The sequence below is a fragment of the Anolis carolinensis genome, chromosome 6, assembly GCF_035594765.1.
Source record: "Anolis carolinensis isolate JA03-04 chromosome 6, rAnoCar3.1.pri, whole genome shotgun sequence".
Lineage (NCBI taxonomy): Eukaryota > Metazoa > Chordata > Lepidosauria > Squamata > Dactyloidae > Anolis > Anolis carolinensis.
The window spans coordinates 14,275,834-14,293,406 of NC_085846.1; the positions used below are offsets into that span (position 1 = coordinate 14,275,834).

General features: G+C 41.7%; 1 protein-coding gene across 13 annotated transcripts in view; it reads left to right on the forward strand.

Annotated features, from left to right (window-relative positions):
• Positions 1-1,475: 1,475 nt before the first annotated feature.
• The window catches only part of LOC100553074 (myosin-10), a 79,287-nt gene continuing 63,189 nt past the window's right edge, over positions 1,476-17,573 (forward strand). For all 13 annotated transcript variants that reach the window (XM_008117179.3, XM_016996062.2, XM_016996063.2 and 10 more), the window contains exon 1: positions 1,476-1,540. The gene's annotated coding sequence lies outside the window, so the exon portion shown is untranslated. The remainder of the gene's footprint in view (positions 1,541-17,573) is intronic.

Below are 17,573 nucleotides of genomic sequence, written 5' to 3' on the forward strand. Positions count from 1 at the left end.
ATATGGCTATGTAGAAGGGGCCGCCACGGCCATATAATACAGTTTCAGAATGCAGATTAACTGCATTGAACTGGATTATATGGAAGTGTAAACGCATATAATCCAGTTCAATACAATTAATCTGCATTCTGAAACTGTATTACATGGCAGTTATAGATGGGGCCTCCAGAATATCAAGGCAAATAATTCACATTATCTGCTTTGAAGTGGATAATCTGAGTCCACACTGCCATACAATCCAGTTCAAAGCAGATAATCTGGTAATGTAGAAGGGGCCTAATTGGCCATGTATCCTCATATCATTCATTTATATGCATATCATGTATATGTATATGTACATCAATTAATTAAGTAGAGATATGCCAGCCATTAATGAATTAACCGAATGAAAACTTTTGCAGTTTGACCTCAACACCCTTCCATGCAGCCATATAACCCAGAATATCAAGGCAGATAATCCACAATGTCTGCTTTGAAATTGATTATCTGACTTTACACTGCCATGTAATCCAGTTTAATGTGGATTTTATACAGCTGTGTGGAAGGGGCCTCAGTTAGCAGTGATTAAACTAAAAAAAAAAAAAAGATGGAGAGAGAAACTGGAGATGCATCTACACTATAGACCTATTGCGGTTTGATACCACTTCTAACTGCCATGACTCAGTGGAGTTGTAGCTTGACAAGGCCTTTAGCCCTCTCTGCCAAAGAGTTCCGAATCACAATCTCCAGGATTCCATAGCATTGAGCCATAGCAATTAAAGTGGTATCAAACTGTGTTAAGTCTACAGTGTGGACAATGTGAAAACATCTGAAAAAAGTGGGACGACAGGGAATTAAAGTGGGATGATAGGGGATTAATGAAATAGGAATGGTATGGCATATATATATATATATATATATATATATATATATATATATCTCATTCCATAGCATCAAGCCATAGGCATTAAAGTGGTATCAAACTGCGTTAAGTCTACAGTGTGGACAATGTGAAAAATCTGAAAAAAGTGGGACGACAGGGAATTAAAGTGGGATGATAGGGGGATTAATGCAATAGGAAGGGTATGGCATATAATTCTTTGGCAGCATGGCCTTCCAAAGTTTGGGGATCTTGTGGATCTTTTAGATCCATGCATGATCTGAGAGGGGAAGGAAGGAAATGCATGGCTTTGGGGAAGAAACTTGTGGGGGGTCCAGCCTCTGACGTCACCCCAACCCCCTCCCAGCAGACAATAGGCCTCATTCATCCTCCCCCGCCCGCCTTCGCCATCCTCTCACGATCTGCTCACACACAAAGAGGCCCATTCAGCTTCCAAAAGGGTCCGGCTCCTTTTGGTTGGCCGACTCGCCTGTCATTCATCCAAAAGGGTGTGCGCGGCGGCCTCCTTCAGCCTATCCTCTCCTCACGATTCGACCCCACCCCTTTATGCACCTGATTGGTCGTAGTGGGCGTGGCTAAAGGGCCCGGACTCCTCCCCCGAGGCAGTGGCAGTTCAGTTGCGGTTGGGCCTTGGAGGAGAGAGGATCTCTGTCTCCGGAGGTACAGTATATAGACCTTGCTTAGGGCCCTGTCTGGTTGTTTTTCCTTCTTTTCTTTTGCCGTGTCCTATAAGGATCCTTTCCTTATAGGACACAGACTTTGTGCCCTTATGTAATTTTTATTTATAAGTGCCATGGCTTGAAATAGTTGATGAGCTTAAGAAGAGGTGTGATCCTTTCCTTGTCATTGGGAGGGTCTGGCTTAGGATCTGCAAAGGAAAAAAATGGCAGGGAAGCTGTGATTTAGCCTTGCATGGTTGTGGGTTGGGTTTGGGATGGAAATGGCACAGAATATTATTTTATTTTTGTTATTATATTGTTGATTTTGTGATTATATTATTTTATTTTTGTGACTATATTATATATATTTTTGTTATTATAAATCTGCATTGCTTTGACATTTTCCAGCCATTCCTTGCTCTCACCTACCTGTCTTATTACCCCCCCCCCCCTTTTGGATGTTTTCTCTATAGTCACCTGCCTTTTTTATCTTTTCTCTATACTGGATGTCATTCATTGATTCAGCAAGCTGTGCTCTACAATCCACCCCTTTTGTAGCCATTTCATTACCTTATCCTTGACTTTGGGTGTCCATTCCTCCATCTATCTCTAGCCTTTATTGGTGACCAGCCAGAGAATGTCAGCTGCTGGATTTCTGCAGGGTTTTTCTTTCCTCCTGGTGCTTTATTTTTTTCCCTTTCCCCCATCCCCGCCTACACTCCATTTGGGGCTTTGCTCAGGTACAGATCTGCGGTCCTTTCCAAGCTTGTTTTGTCATTCAAATAAAGAAAATATATATTTTTAAAGGCACACATTACTGCTAATTTAGAGGTAGGAAAAAGAACTACAGAACCTCAAAGGCTTTTTGTTGGGGGCATGTATGTGATGGGTGGATTTGCTCCCCTTCTTTCTTAACATTGTAAAGCATTATAATTATTATTATTGGGTTGCTGTGAGTTTTCCAGGCTGCATGGCCATCTTCCAGATGTTTTGCCCACATTTATTCTAGTTAAGTTTTATGTGATACATTGAATTTTTACCACTATTCAACACTTTTGAATCTAAGAGAGAATAAATTGGTATACAAATAATAATAATGATGATGATGATGATGTGTTGTCGAAGGCTTTCATGGCCAGAATCACTGGGTTGCTGAGAGTTTTCCGGGCTGTATGTCCATGTTCCAGAAGCATTCTCTCCTGACGTTTCGCTCACATCCATGGCAGGCATCCTCAGAGGTTGTGAGGTATATTGAAAACTAGATAAGAGAGGTTTATATATCTGTAGAAAGTCCAGAGTGGGAGAAGGTACTCATGTCTGTTGGAGGCAAGTGTGAATGTTGCATTTAATCACCTTGATTAGCATTGAAAAGCTTTGCAGTTTCAAAGCCTGGCTGATTCCTGCTTGAGGAATCTTTCGTTGGGAGGTGTTAGCTGGCCCTGATTGTTTCATGTCTGGAATTCCCCTGTTTTCTGAGTGTTGTTCTTTGCTGTCCTGATTTTAGAGGTTTTTTTTAATACTGGTAGCCAGATTTTGTTGACTTTCATTGTGTCCTCCATGCTTGTGGATTTCAGTGGCTTCTCTGGATTCCCCTAATGAAATTAGATCGCTCCCCACCCTCCTGGCCTTCAGAAAATGACTAAAAACATGGCTTTGGGGTCAGGCTTTTGTTAAATAATGGGAGCAGTGCAATAATAGACTATAAACTAATTCAATGATGACTCGGACTGGATTGGTCTTGGAATATGATTTGGATCATGTGATTTTAATTCTTGTTTTAATGTTATCTTTTAATTGGTTGGTTTTAATGTTTTGTTTATTCATTGATGTATGTATAGATGCAGCATTGAATTGTTGCCTTTGTAAGGCCGCCTTGAGTCCCCTTCGTGGTAGAGAAAGGCAGGATACAAGTATGGTAATAATAATCAAGGTGATTAATTGCAACATTCACACTTGCCTCTAACAGACGAATTTTTTCTCCCACCCTGGACCTTCCACAGATATATAAACCTCCCTTGCCTAGTTTCCAATATACTTCACAACCTCTGAGGATGCCTGCCATAGATGTGGGAGAAATGTCAGAAAAGAATGCTTCTGGAACATGGCCATACAGCCCGGAAAACTCATAGCAACACGGTGATTCCCGCCATGAAAGCCTTCAACAACACATTATTATTATTACTTTATTATGACACAGCAAACAAAATAGATATGCTGGATTTCGTATCACAAAATCACAAGTCGAACACTTCCCAAGTGTCTAGGACTCTGTGATGTATTTTTGGATGATGCGTGCAGATCCCAGTAGGGTGGCCTTTTGCAGTTGGCAGATCGTGATTTTGTCAATCTCTATTGTTTTCAATGCCGGCTGAGATCTTTTGGCACGGCACCCAATTATTATTATTATTATTATTATTATTTATATACCACTTTATTCTCTCTTAGATTCAAAAGTGTTGAACAGTGGTAAAAATTAAATGTACCATTTAGAACTTAACTAGAATTAAATGCAGAACTCTCTAAACATGAATAATCAAAACCTATGTAAAATATATTTAGAAGACAGAAAGCTATTACTGTAAAAACAAAAAGGACTGGTTGTAGTGCTGATTTCATTTGTAAACAGAGGAATGACAAGGGAGGATATTACATGAGGATATATGATAATTAAGGTTTCTGATATAACACCCATTTGTCAATTACACTGTAGATTTCATACAGTTTGAAGCCATTTTAACCGCCATGATTCAATGCTATGGACATATGGGAGTTGTAGTTTTACAAGGTCTTTAGCTTTCTCTGATGAACAGTGCTGGCCTCGCCATACTACAGCTCCCATGATTCCACAGCTTTGAGTCATGGTAGTTAAAGTGGTGTCAAACTGCATTATTTCTATAGTGTAGCTGTACCCCTAGATATACTGGATCAGAGCAGGCCATGTTTGGACTCATAGTAACTTGCATGTATAGCAGGCATGGGCAAACTTCAGCCCTACAGGTGCTTTGGACTTCAACTGCCACAATTCCTACCCTGTTTCCCCGAAAATAAGACCCCCGAAAAATAAGACCTAGTACAGGTTTTGCTGAATTGCTAAATATAAGGCCTCCCCCAAAAGTAAGACCTAGCAAAGTTTGTGTTTGGAAACACACCTGCCAAACACAATACCAGAGCATGCAGGATCAATAAATGTATGTACCATAGATTGTTGTACATGGAAATAATGGGCTCGGGCTGTAGCGCAGGCTGGAGAGCAGCTGCAATGAATCACTGCAATGAATCACTCTGACCAGGAGGTCATGAGTTCGAGGCCTGCTCGGAGCCTATGTTTGTTTGTCTTAGTTCTATGTTAAAAGGCATTGAATGTTTGCCTATATGTGTAATGTGATCCGCCCTGAGTCCCCTTCGGGGTGAGAAGGGTGGAATATAAATGCTGTAAATAAATAAGTAAATAATGGTAGTAACAAGAAATTATTGATAGGATTCACAGTTTGTCTGGTTATGATGGTTTGTGATGACAACTACTGTACAGTGTATAATAAATGTTTATTTTTTGTTCAACAATAAATGTGAATTCTTCTTCATGGAAAAATAAGTCATCCCCTGAAAATAAGACCTAGCACATCTTTGGGAGCAAAAATTAATATAAGACACTGTCTTATTTTTGGGGAAACACGGTAACAGCCTACCAGCAGTTAGGAATTGTGGGAGTTGAAGTCCAAAACACCCAGAGGGCCCAAGTTTGCCCATGCCTCATGTATAGGCTTCTTACTGTCCTGAATTCGTGCTATTGTTCCTAAAGCCAAATTCTCAAAGATAATGTGGTTGCACGAAACATCTGTGTGCATTTATATATGTGTGTGTGTGTTTTTGTCGTGCATAAGTGCAGTTATCTGTTGGCCACCGCAGTGGAATCACTGAGCCGAGAGAGAGAAAGATTGGATGCATGCATCCATGGCATTTTGGAGCAGAAGTGCAGGAATTTCTCACTGTGATGCCCAAAATAATACCAAGTATTTCAGGAATGCGGTTGTATGTTTTCTTGGTGAAAAGGGAGGTATTTGTCATTTGGCTCAGGGCAGGGGGAGCATTGCTTGTGCCTCTCACCCTCTAATTCAAGGCAGCTGAAAAGAACCATCCAAATGTATTCAAACCAATTAGGAGTTTTATCTAAAAGTCCCAACAAAATGCACGGATCTGATCCGCAAATCCGGGGAATGCTTAGCATTTGGAACTTGCTGTGTCAACAGAATCCTGAATTCCAGAGGAGGGTGGCTGTGTTGATCTGATGCAGTGAAAACAAGAGTCCTGTGGGCAAGACTTCATGCACACACAGACACACATATATATTCTTGTGTAACTTTCCATCAACTAGGGCCTGCTTTGTCAAATATGTGGAAAAAAACAATGGAAATCTTACATTGTACTCTGTGTTTGTAGGGAGCAAAGATGAGCGTGATCTAAAAGGTTGAATTTTGCAGGCATTTGGTTTCAAAGTTGTATGACTGACTATAAGCCCCCACTCTATATACACATGTTGAATTTTTAAGTTTGTGAAATTAAAGAAATAGATGTGTTGTTGAAGGCTTTCATGGCTTGCTGTGAGTTTTCCACGCTTTATGACCATGTTCCAGAAGCATTCTCTCCTGACGTTTCACCCACATCTATGGCAGGCAGGCAGGCATCCTCAGAGATAGCTCAAATATAGAACTAGTCATCTTTTGTTTCGATATGTTGATAACAATAGGACTTGGATTATTTTCTGTGATTTCAGTTGATTTATTTCATGTAGGGCTAAATCTATTTCCCATCCAGTAATTTCACTGTTTGAAAATTTGAGGTGTTTCTTAAATCAGCAATTTGAATATAATCACTATTTTTTGATCTATATTTTTTTCATGTATGAATATGGTTGTTCAAAACGCATTTGGGTTGTGTTTTTGTTGTTTTGTTTTGGCAATTGGAAGCTCTTTGGGTCTAAAGATTGTCTGCCTGATTTTCTCACCTGGAAACAAGTTAGTACAGTATGATCCTGTATCTGTGGAATTGGCTTCATTTATCATATCCTGACAAAATATGACCTCTTTAAGTATCTTCTAGGTCAGGCATGGGCAAACTTCAGCCCTTCAGGTGTTTTGGTCTTCAACTCCCACAATTCCTAACAGCCGGGCTGTTAGGGATTGTGGGAGTTGGAGTCCAAAACACCTGGAGGGCCGAAGTTTGCCCATGCCTGTTCTAGGCCCTCCAATATGACTATATTATTGGAATGGATTCTTCATTTCAATAAGTTTTACTGTTATCAGTAGTTTTTTGAGCAAAGCCTGAAAATGTATCCCTTTGTAGATAGCAAGATCATACTATATTTTGCCAGAAGTGGATTTTGATTATGGATTTATTTATTCATCTTTGATATTGCATATGTTTCCTATACATTTGTGAACTCTTGTTAAGAGTTTCTGGTATGCATTTTATAGGAAAGATGATTAATGCTGGTAATTTATGGAGGCATGTGCTAATTTGTGCTCATTTATTTAGCTATGGGCTAAATTGGAGCATTCAATTCCAAATTGCTGAACGGAGAACCCTACAGAGTTGTGTTATTATATCATTATTAGTACAGTAGAGTCTCAGTTATCCAACCTAAATGGGCTGGCAGAACGTTGGATAAGTGAATATGTTGGATAATAAGGAGGAATTAAGGAAAAGCCTATTAAACATCAAATTAGATTATTATTTTACAAATTAAGCACCAAAACATGTTTTACAACAAATTTGACATAAAAAGTAGTTCAATGCATGGTAACGTAATGTAGTAATTACTGTATTTACGAATTTAGCACCAAAACATCACAATGTATTGAAAATAATGACTACAAAAATATTGACTACTAAAAGGCAGACTGTGTTGGATAATCCAGAATGTTGGATAAGTGAATGTTGGATAAGTGAGACTCTACTGTAGTAGTATTTATACCCACTTTTTCTCTGCCAAAGGAAACTCAGAAGAACTAACATTAAAAATCATAACAATGTATGGATTGAAACCTAAAACATATTTAAGGCATACAAATCAGAGAGGGACGTAAAAAGAGAAGGAGACTTAGGGCCCTTCCACACAGCCATATAACCCAGAATATCAAAGGGGATAATCTATAATATCTGCTTTGAACTGGGTTATCTGAGTCCACACTGCCATATAATCCAGTTCAATGTGGATTTTATACAGTTGTGTGGAAAGGACCTTAGATTCCAGAAAGAAAAAAAGAATGAATGTATTTCAATTCTGCTAGCTTTAAGTCAGACTATGGGTGAGTCTACATTGTAGAATTAATACAGTTTGACAATACTTGGTGGCACAATGGGTTAAACACTTGTGCCAGCAGGACTGCTGACTTGAAGGTTGGGTTGCTGACCTGAAAGTTGCCGGTTTGAATCCGGAGAGCGCGCGGATAAGCTTCCTCTGTAAGATCCAGCTCCCCATACAGGGGCATGAGAGAAGCCTCCCACAAGGATGGTAAAACATCAAAACATCCGGGTGTCCCCTGTGCAAAATCCTTGCAGATGGCCAATTCTCTCACTTCAAAAGTGACTTGCAGTGTCTCAAGTTATTCCTGATATGAAAAAAAGAGAGTTGTGGTTTTACAAGCTCCTTAACCTCTTCTGCTGGAGTCCTGGTGCCTCATCAAACTACAACTCCCAGCATTCCATAGCATTTAGTCCTGGTGATTAAAAGTGATATTAACCTGCATGAATTCTACAGTGTAGCTGCACACATAGTTTGTCTTAATGCAACCATAATTGAGAGAAGTTCATTCTTATTGCTTTTCTGGGTTTCCTAAATGCTGTGTCTGGGCCAGAGGACTAAAGAGATGTGTTCTCCACAGCTGGTATTTATAGCAGCGATGGGCATGCAAGCGGGCTGCTCCCTGCCCCCCATCTCCCAGCCCTCCTGCCTCATTCCTAAACTTGGAACAGGGATTTCTGGCAGAAGGGTCTGGGGACGTTGGGAGTTATATGAGCCGGCCGGCAAAACAATTAGCAGGCATGTCGTCAGCTCCGGAGAAAGGGGAGGGAGCCAAGACTCAGAGGGCAGATGCCGAAGTGTTGCACACTCGCCGATATATAAACTTGACACAAGCACAAGGCACCCATGGAGTGACACACATTCAAGTCAGGTTTGTTTTTTCAGTCTGTGACTAGGAGAGTTACAAAGATAGTGGCTGTTGTCCCAGAGAGGCCTGGAGTACTTGGGAGTCCTGGCTCCCCGCCACTTGGCTGGGACACACGCGGCCCTCCATCCTGTTTCCAGATGAATCTGGGAGCCCTTTCTCTTCTGTCCTTCTTTCGCTTTAATGCATTGCTTGTGACTTTCCTGCTAAATAACCAAGGACTCTCCAGTTCAAAACACAGAGCCTGGACACATAATTTGGGGAACTACCAGAAGATTCCCAGAAGAATTCTGGCTCTTCTGCTACCAAACAAAATTAGGTTTTAAAATAAAAATTCATTTTATTTTCATAGCTCATTCTTTAACCCTTTTCTTGGGGAATTCAGTAGTTTGTCCCCTGACCACACCCCAAATAATCTCATAGACCAGGCATAGGCAAACTTTGGCCCTCTAGGTGTTTTGGACTTCAACTCCCATAATTCCTAACAGTCTGTAGGTCGTGATGATAAAATAGCCTCAGGCTGGTGTCGCTGTAAGGAGGTCCTCTGTTGTGCATATGGCAGGGCTCAGACTGCATTGTAGTAAGTGGTCTGTGGTTTGCTTTTCTCCACACTCGCATATCGTGGACCCCACTATGTTTAGCCTCATTTTTTAAGGTTAGCTCTGCATCTCGTGGTAGCAGAGCTCAGTCTGCTCACCGCCTTCCAAGTGGCCCAGTCTTCTGAATGTCCAGGAATGAGTTTCTCATCCAGCCTTAGTCACTGATTGAGGTTCTGGGTTTTAACCTGCCACTTTGGACTCTCACTTGCTGAGGTGTTCCTGCGATTATCTCTGTAGATCTTAGGAAGCTATTTCTTGATTTAAGATATTGGCATGCTGGTTGATATCTGAACAGAGGATAGGCTGGAGATGTCAATGCCATGGTCCTTTCATTACTGGCTGCTACTGGTGGATTTCAGATAGTGCAATACTGGCTAAATGGTATAATTTCTCCTGTAGTGTAGGGTGTAGACATCTCAAGTGTCTCAAGATGGAGAACATGGAATATCATAAGGCGTGCCCACATGTAGAGTGATGTTAGTTTTCCAATTTGTTCTGATTTAATAACTGCGGCATTTATATTATTGCAAAAAGAAACAGATTTTTAAAATGTTTATTTCATAGTAGATAGTGGATATCACCAGTTGTTAAATTCAGGACTGGATGGATAATTTATCCTCAACTTCCAAAACCCGCAGCCAAAATGATTGCTAAAAATTGAGCATCTCTTATATGAAATTCCTGCATTCAAGTACTCCAAAGTTTAGAAATATCCATATAAGTGGCTAAGATCACGATGCCTTTGCTTTCTGATGGTTCTGTATAAACAAACTTTGCTTCATGTATTAAATTATTAAAAATAATATATACAATTGTCAGCTTATGTGTATAAGAGGTATATGAAACATAAATGCAATTCATGTGAAGGCTTGGATCCCATCTCCATGATACCTCATTATGTATGCATATGTAGATACAACTATTTCAAAATCCATAATATTTATGATCCAAAGGATTCTGTATAAGGGATACTCAATTTCAGCAGGGCCACAGGTTTTCTACACTGAGTCCTTCTGCTTTTCTTCGACTTTAAAGTCCTTCAGTTTTAGCGAGTAATATGCCATGAACATCTCAATGTGGAGATATAATAATAATAATAATTTTATTTTTATACCCCGCCCCATCTCCCCGAAGGGACTCGGGGCAGCTTACATGAGGCCAAGCCCGAACAGAACAATAAAAACAAAACAATAAAACTAATAAACCAATAAGATATATATGCTCTGTGAGATGTAGGTAAATGTATATTTGAAAATTGGTATGTCAGATTTGCAGCTATGAATTGAGTGGGTGGTCCTCTCTCTTCCTCCTTATATCAGCTGTCCCCTTTCCCCTTCTCACGAGAGGCAGCTGCCAGAGCTCCATGCTACAGAAATGGCAAGGCGGCTGCTTTTGCAACTCGTTCTGTCAGCCTTAAACCCTCAAGGGTAGCGGAGAGCTTAGAAGCGTGGCCACCGTAGCGTGCCATGAAGATGCAGAATTGTATATGCTCTCTCATCTCCCTTGCGGTCTCCATGAGTTAAGCGAAATGCAAGGAGTACAGGTGGTGGTCCTTGATGTTCAAGTGATGAGAAACAACACGGGGAACTGGTCTTCCAGAGGCAGCTTCTCCAACCTGGGGACCTCCAGATGGGTTGAACTGGGGCACCTTTGGTACTATGCAGTTATAGCATAATATCCCACATTTCCATTCTGTGCTATTTTGGGGGTTGCAGTTAGGCATCTCAGCCAGGTAACTCAGCAAACTACAAACCCCAGGATTCCATAGGATGCAGCCGTGGCAGTTGATGTGGAATCATGGTGCTATAACTATGCAGTGTGAAAGTACCCCAGATTGAGAAAGCTGTCATAGAGGAAAAGATGATGTGCTGAGAAGCTGTGCTAGGCCCTAGACGTGGACAATAATGATTTGCCCACGTGGCTTCCCTTCTATTTTGACCTTAGCTATCCTGTAATGCAAATATCCAAGCTGTTATCTTGATTTTTCCTTTTGACAAGAGGACCGACAGCATTGCAAAGGAAACACTACAGGATTAGTGAGGCAGTTTTCTGCATATTGATATTGCTTTGTCTAGAACTTGGGAACATTTATTCTGTGACTATATTTCTTAGTTTCCCACTGGTCATATTGACTGATGGATTCCAGTCGGTATAGTCCTCAAAAGTCATGTGCTTAACCTCCATCTTTCTCCATGTTGTAGTTCTAAAAAGCTAGAATTACAGGGGCAGAATGAGGGAACATTGTTTGCATTTACAACTGGTGTCTGCTTCCCCAAAGATGGTTGGTCTTCGTCCTAGGTGTGCAGGAGAGTGGTACAGTGCCACAAAATTATATTTCCGAAGGTCCATTGGCTGGGTTTTGCCATTATTCCTTATGGAAAAGACATCACTCAGCTTGGCTTGCTGAACTGCCAAACTCTGATCAGTCCTTTGAGCTGACAGCAAAACAAGTAAGACCTGTTCAACATTTGTCAGATGATGAAAAAGTCTAGGACTGGAGAGATTTCCAGTCCACCCTGGTGACAGAAAACAGGAGTCCCTGGCTTTCTGGGAGCTGGGAGGCCTTCTGTGCTGATTCAGGGAGCGGCTGGCAGTTGTCTGAAGTTCATTGGGGTGCACGGTGCAAAGTGGCTTTTGTTGGCGTTTCTGTATTTGCATTCACATTTTTGTTGCTGTTGGAACAAGATCTTTTGACAGGTGAACAGCAGCAAGGATGACTCTTAAGGATGACTCTTAAAGGAAGTAGGCTTGAGCAGGCAGCCGAGGAACAAGCCGAGCGTGTGAGGAGGGCACCGCCTTCTTGGGTTTTAACTGGCCTCTGAAATCGGGGAGGCAGTGCTCCAGAAATTTTTCAGTCATCCCAAACAAAACAAACTCTGCTGGTTATCATAACTAACAATTATGGGAAGGCTTCAACCCGTGGGATGTCGGTTCCCGCTCTTAACCCCATGACGCCTGTTCCCTTCTCATCTCGCTTCTCTGTCCTTCTGATGTGATCCCATCCCGGGACCGAAAATTCAGAAATCCTGGCTCCAAGCCTCTCCCTGTTGGAAAGCTGGGCACCACACCCTTCTTGGTTCCCATCCTCAACCAGCTTTGAAGATGAGATAGCTCGACTGGCACCTCGACAGAGATCTGCGTTTTTCTGCCTCTTTACCCATGCCGCACCCCAGAGGGAGACGCATTTGGAACCAATTACCCCCGGGCACGGTGCCACACCTTGTGGCTTCCTTTCCGAATATCCGGGCCAGATCAAACCCACAGCCTAGGATGACCTGAAAGTAATGTGACCGATCCATATTACCCCCGAAATGTATTCTTCTTTCTACCTCCAGAACTGGCCATCTACGTTTATTTTTGCACGGCAATGGCTTGAAGCACCCGTGATGTCCAGGTTGCCGTACTTGCTGATGCCAATCAGGCTGTGGGTTTTCAAGGGCATTCTTGTGATTCCATTGCGGGCGCTGCCAGTTTCAAACCATCAGCCGAGCGCAAAGGGGCATTGGCAGGGCAGTCTCTGTGGAGCAGGATAGAGAAAGGATTTGCATCCCTCTTTTAATATATATACAAAAACTGTTGTATTGGCATCTGCTTTCTTTAACCCACTGCTTTTTATTTGTAATTTTTTGCAATTTGCAATCCCAGTTAGAACTTTTTTCTCTTCCATCCTTTGCAAGTTTGCATCCGGAGAGACCAGAAATACATCCTCTGATAACATCTCCGTCATTGTACCGCCTTCTCCTTTCTTGAGAAGGGTGTCCATTAGTTCAGTTACATGTGTGTCCACATGCATGGGTTTCAGCAATCCATGGAGGCATAATGTGAAATGAATGAATGATTCATCACCTATTTAAAAAGAATCTTGTGATGTTACTAAGCCTGGTTCCTCGAGCATCCATGCATGGGAGTAATAGCAGAACTCCAACTTTTTTAAATCTAGTAGACCTCCTTTCCTTCCCAAGGCATTTCAGGATCCAGTTTTCTGAAATTTCATAGGCATTCCCAGCAGAGCGGCCAACTGAAAAATTAAGTGCATATTCAAGTTTTAGTGTGGAAATCTTACTTTTTGGACTACCAATTCCAGTATCCTTTAGTATGACTAGTAACTAGCTGGAGGAGTGTGGGAGCTGTAATCCAAAAGTAAGTTTAGCAAGAAATGAAGGATGTACAGTCCTTGTCCGGCTTTGTAGACAACTTCCATCACTCCAGTCATTAGTTGTACTAATAAGACTGATGGGAGTTGTAGTCCAACAACATCTGAAAGGCCACAAGCTTCTTGTCCTCCTATCATCAGCAATCAGATTGGTATAAATGAGTACTGTAAGTATTTCTGTCTTGATGCTGCCCAATAATGCATAATATACTTCTCCTAAGGGGGTAAGAGAAGAGTTAGTTGTTCTTGTCATGCTCTTTCTTTTAAAAAATCCTGGCCCTTTGGCACCTCTAGTCCCTTTATTATTCCCTTGTTCTAATTGTCAGCCACATTATGATTGCTGCCACATTTTCTTTGGCCAGGATTCTTTGCCTTTAGAAGTGAAGCAATTGCCTGAACTTCAGAAGGATTGCACCCTCATGTTCTAGAAGAATGTGGCTGTTTGCTTTCTGAATAAGTGCAGTTTTCTGGAGGCGCAAAAGCATTGCCGAGAGGACGCCAACCTGGCACGTTTCGGCATTACGCAGCTTGAGCAGGAAGTGCTATAAAGTCCCAAATTTCCTTCTGGTTAACCCACTAACACCTCAGTGACCTGCTTTTTCTTTTGGTTGAAGTTGGAGCCAATCGGGGATTTTTGGGGAAAGGAACACTGTTTGAGGGATTCTGCTTGGCTAAGGCTTCAAGGGGCCTGCGGCCATTGTTTGCCACCTCCCGAACGGCTTCACCCTGGGATTGCTCAGCAAATTAATTAGCCAAAGAGGGCGCAGCTGGTGAGTTAGTGCCACTTGGCCGGGCACGGTTTGGCAGGACTCGGAGTTTCTTGGCGTTGGTCTAGCCTCCGACTCACTCAGTTGGGCATTGTCCAATCCTTGCAGGTGGGGAAAGGAGCGGGGCCCACTGGGAGACAGCGTGGAATGTGCTGGATGGAAAATTATTTTAAAATTAAAATATGGTCATGGTAGGAGAAAGCTAAAGCCAAGACTCATATGTTCTTGAAGCAAGGACCAGAGGTGCATCTACACTGTAGAATGAATGCAATTCTGCTCCACTTCAACTACCATGGCTCAAACCTATAGAATCATGGGTGTTGTCGTTTTATTTCTTTGTACAGTAATGGTGCCTCATCAGACTGCAAATCTCAGGACTCCATAGCATTGAGCCATGGCAGTTCAAGTGGTGTCAAATTACATTAATTCTACAGTATAGATGTACATTAGGACCTGATAATTTGCACTAATGGGAGTTCTTTGGGTGCATAATTGGGCCAAATGCTTTTGTGGGTGGTTGTTTTTCCTCTAAATGCTAGGTGCGGTACCGAAGCCCTGTGTTTTGTGACGATAAACTTTGCATGCCTCAATGATAAACAAACCTATGGAAGTATTACTGTTTTGTGGCTCTGAGTTTCCCTGGGATCATTAAAAAGAATGTAATGGAGCCACAAGTCTAGAGTCTAGACTGTTTGGGGGAAACTGCATTCCCTGAACAGGGGATGGCATGTGAAGGCGGAAAAGTACATAGGAATAGAGAATAACAAATGCTTACCACTCAGTCTATTCACATTACTTTTGTTGAAGTTTAGCAAATGTTTTAAATTGATTTTTAGATATTTGTAACTTTAGAGTGGCATAATCTTTGATTTTAGGGTTGGGATTTTGGACATTTGTAGCTTGTGATTTTAATTGGGTTCTTATTAAAATGTAGACCTGATAGTTGCCCTGAACTCTTGAAAAGTGGGTGAGGAGATGATAGTGATAGTGATTTGAGGAGGTGATGATGATGATGATTTGTACCCCACTTTTCTCCCGGGAGTGGGACCCAAAACAACCCAAAATCTTACCCTATATAGTTTTAGAGCCTATAAATTATATATAGTAAAATAAAATTAAATATTTGAATGATTAAAAATAGTAAAAATTGAGGGTTTCTGATAATTGTAGTCCATAGAAGCAAACTTTCCAAGCTTCAGCTATGGTATGCTGTGTGTCTGCCTCTGTATATATCAGGTATGTGCAAACTTCGCCCTCCAGGTGTTTGGACTACAACTCCCACAATTCCCACAGGTGCAAAAACTTAAAATATAATTAAAAACAGTTAAAATTTTAACTGTTTGATAGCCCTCAAAATCTGGCTCCCAGCATCCCCAGGAGCTTGCCCCTCCTGGCACAACAGGAAAGGTATTTAGTTGTTTTTGATTAATCCAAAGTAAACAGACATGATGGTAGTACCAAATTGTTAGAGCTAGGCATGAGCGATAATGAGGTAAGATTTTGGGGTTTTCTACTTATGGCAATCCTAACATGATCTGTCATGGCATTTTCTTTGCAAGATGTGTTCAAAGCCTTTGCCTTCCTCTAAGAGAGTGTGACATGCCTAAGGTTGCACAGTGGGTTTCATGGCTGAGCAGGGATTCAAACCCTGGTCTCCAGAGTGGTAGTCCAAAGCTCACACCACTACATCATCCTGGATCTCAATTTAAACATGTTGGGAGTAGGACTGAGTATAAACCTGATTGTGAGGGTTCTCCAGATAAGGGCCCTGTGCACTCAAGAGCCAGGATAGGAGCTCTTCCGTTCTCTGAGAAAGGTGTGTCAGCTTGGGCAGGTGGTTGCCAGGCAAAGGTACATTCAGCGGGTTGCACCTGCCTTGGTTGGCAGCCAAAGGGCGTCACCAACCACCCTTTGGTCTTTGAAGGAAGAACTGGAGCCATTTGCTTCCTCCGCTTTATTAGAACCACATGTATCCCCCCCCTCACCCTCTTGCTGCTTTTTTATCCTGGAACTATCTAGATTAGAAAATGTATCCATCAGTGCACACCCTGCATACTTATTCAGGTGGGCAGACATCTCATTCCCCTCCCTGATGTGTTTTTGACTATTGATAGGTCAAAAGGAAGTGGGATCAAAAGGATCCTTTGTGTGTTTTTAAATATGAATATTTACGAGTATATCCTAGTTTTCGCCCATTAAAGGGACTCAGGGTGGCGAACGACACATTTAAACCAATACAATCAAAAGCAATTACAAAAGTATAAATGTTACATTTTAATAATCGTTAAACAACTCACAAAGTTAAGACATTAAGCATTAACATATTAAAATATAATAAAAGACTGTGTGTACCTCTCCAAGTTATCTGTTGACTTACGACGCCCCCGTGAATGTATTTATTTATTTACAGTATTTACATTTTGCCTTTTTCACTCTGAAGGGGACTCAGGGCGGATCACAGAACATACATAGGCGGCAAACATTCATTGCTGTTTATACTGACAAGACAGACTATTGTACATAGATAGAGGTATATATAAGCTTTTCCAATCTTCGGCATCTTGGAAGCTTGTGCTCAGATCTAGCCACTTTGGGGGGGCGGGGCGGTGCTGTCGCTCTATCTCCCTGCCAAAGAGCATTGTTCGTAAACTTGCTTTTTGATCAAATCAGCATTTTTTTTCTAGCATTTCCTTATGGATGCCTTTAAAATACCTATTCATCTACGTACATTTAGTTTTTGAACCACCAGGTAGGCAGAAGCTGGGCTAAAGGCCAGGTGCTCACCCTGACCCGGGCTTTAAACTTTTGATGTACTACAGCTGGTGGTTTAACCTGCTGTGCTAAAGCCTGAATTTCCTAAGGGTTTCTTGGTCAAAGTATCCTCAGAGGTGGTTCCTTCCCCCGAAATGTAGTCTACGTCACCTTGTAGTCATTATACAAACTTAAAAGCCCAGTTAGTCAATTTATAAAAGCTTGACAGCACAAAAGTGCTTTGACCTCCCAACAAAGGAGAGCAAGGACGGGGCCATCATGGCCTCTTTAGGGAGAGAATTCCAAAGCCTGTCTCCGTTGTTACCACTTAACAAAGCTTGGAAGGTGGGGTGGAGGGAAGGACACCTCTAGACTATCTTGGAGCTCTAGTAGGCTCACAAAAGGAGATGAGGTCCTTCAGTTAATCTGGACCCAAGCCATGTTGGGCTTTATTGCATTTCTGCTTTGCTTTGATTCACAGACTAGAACTCTGAAGATGTGCATTGGCTGTAGTAGTTTGACAGTGTAGAGCAGGCATGGGCAAACTTTGGCCCTCCAGGTGTTTTGGACTCCAACTCCCAGAATTCCTAACAGCCTA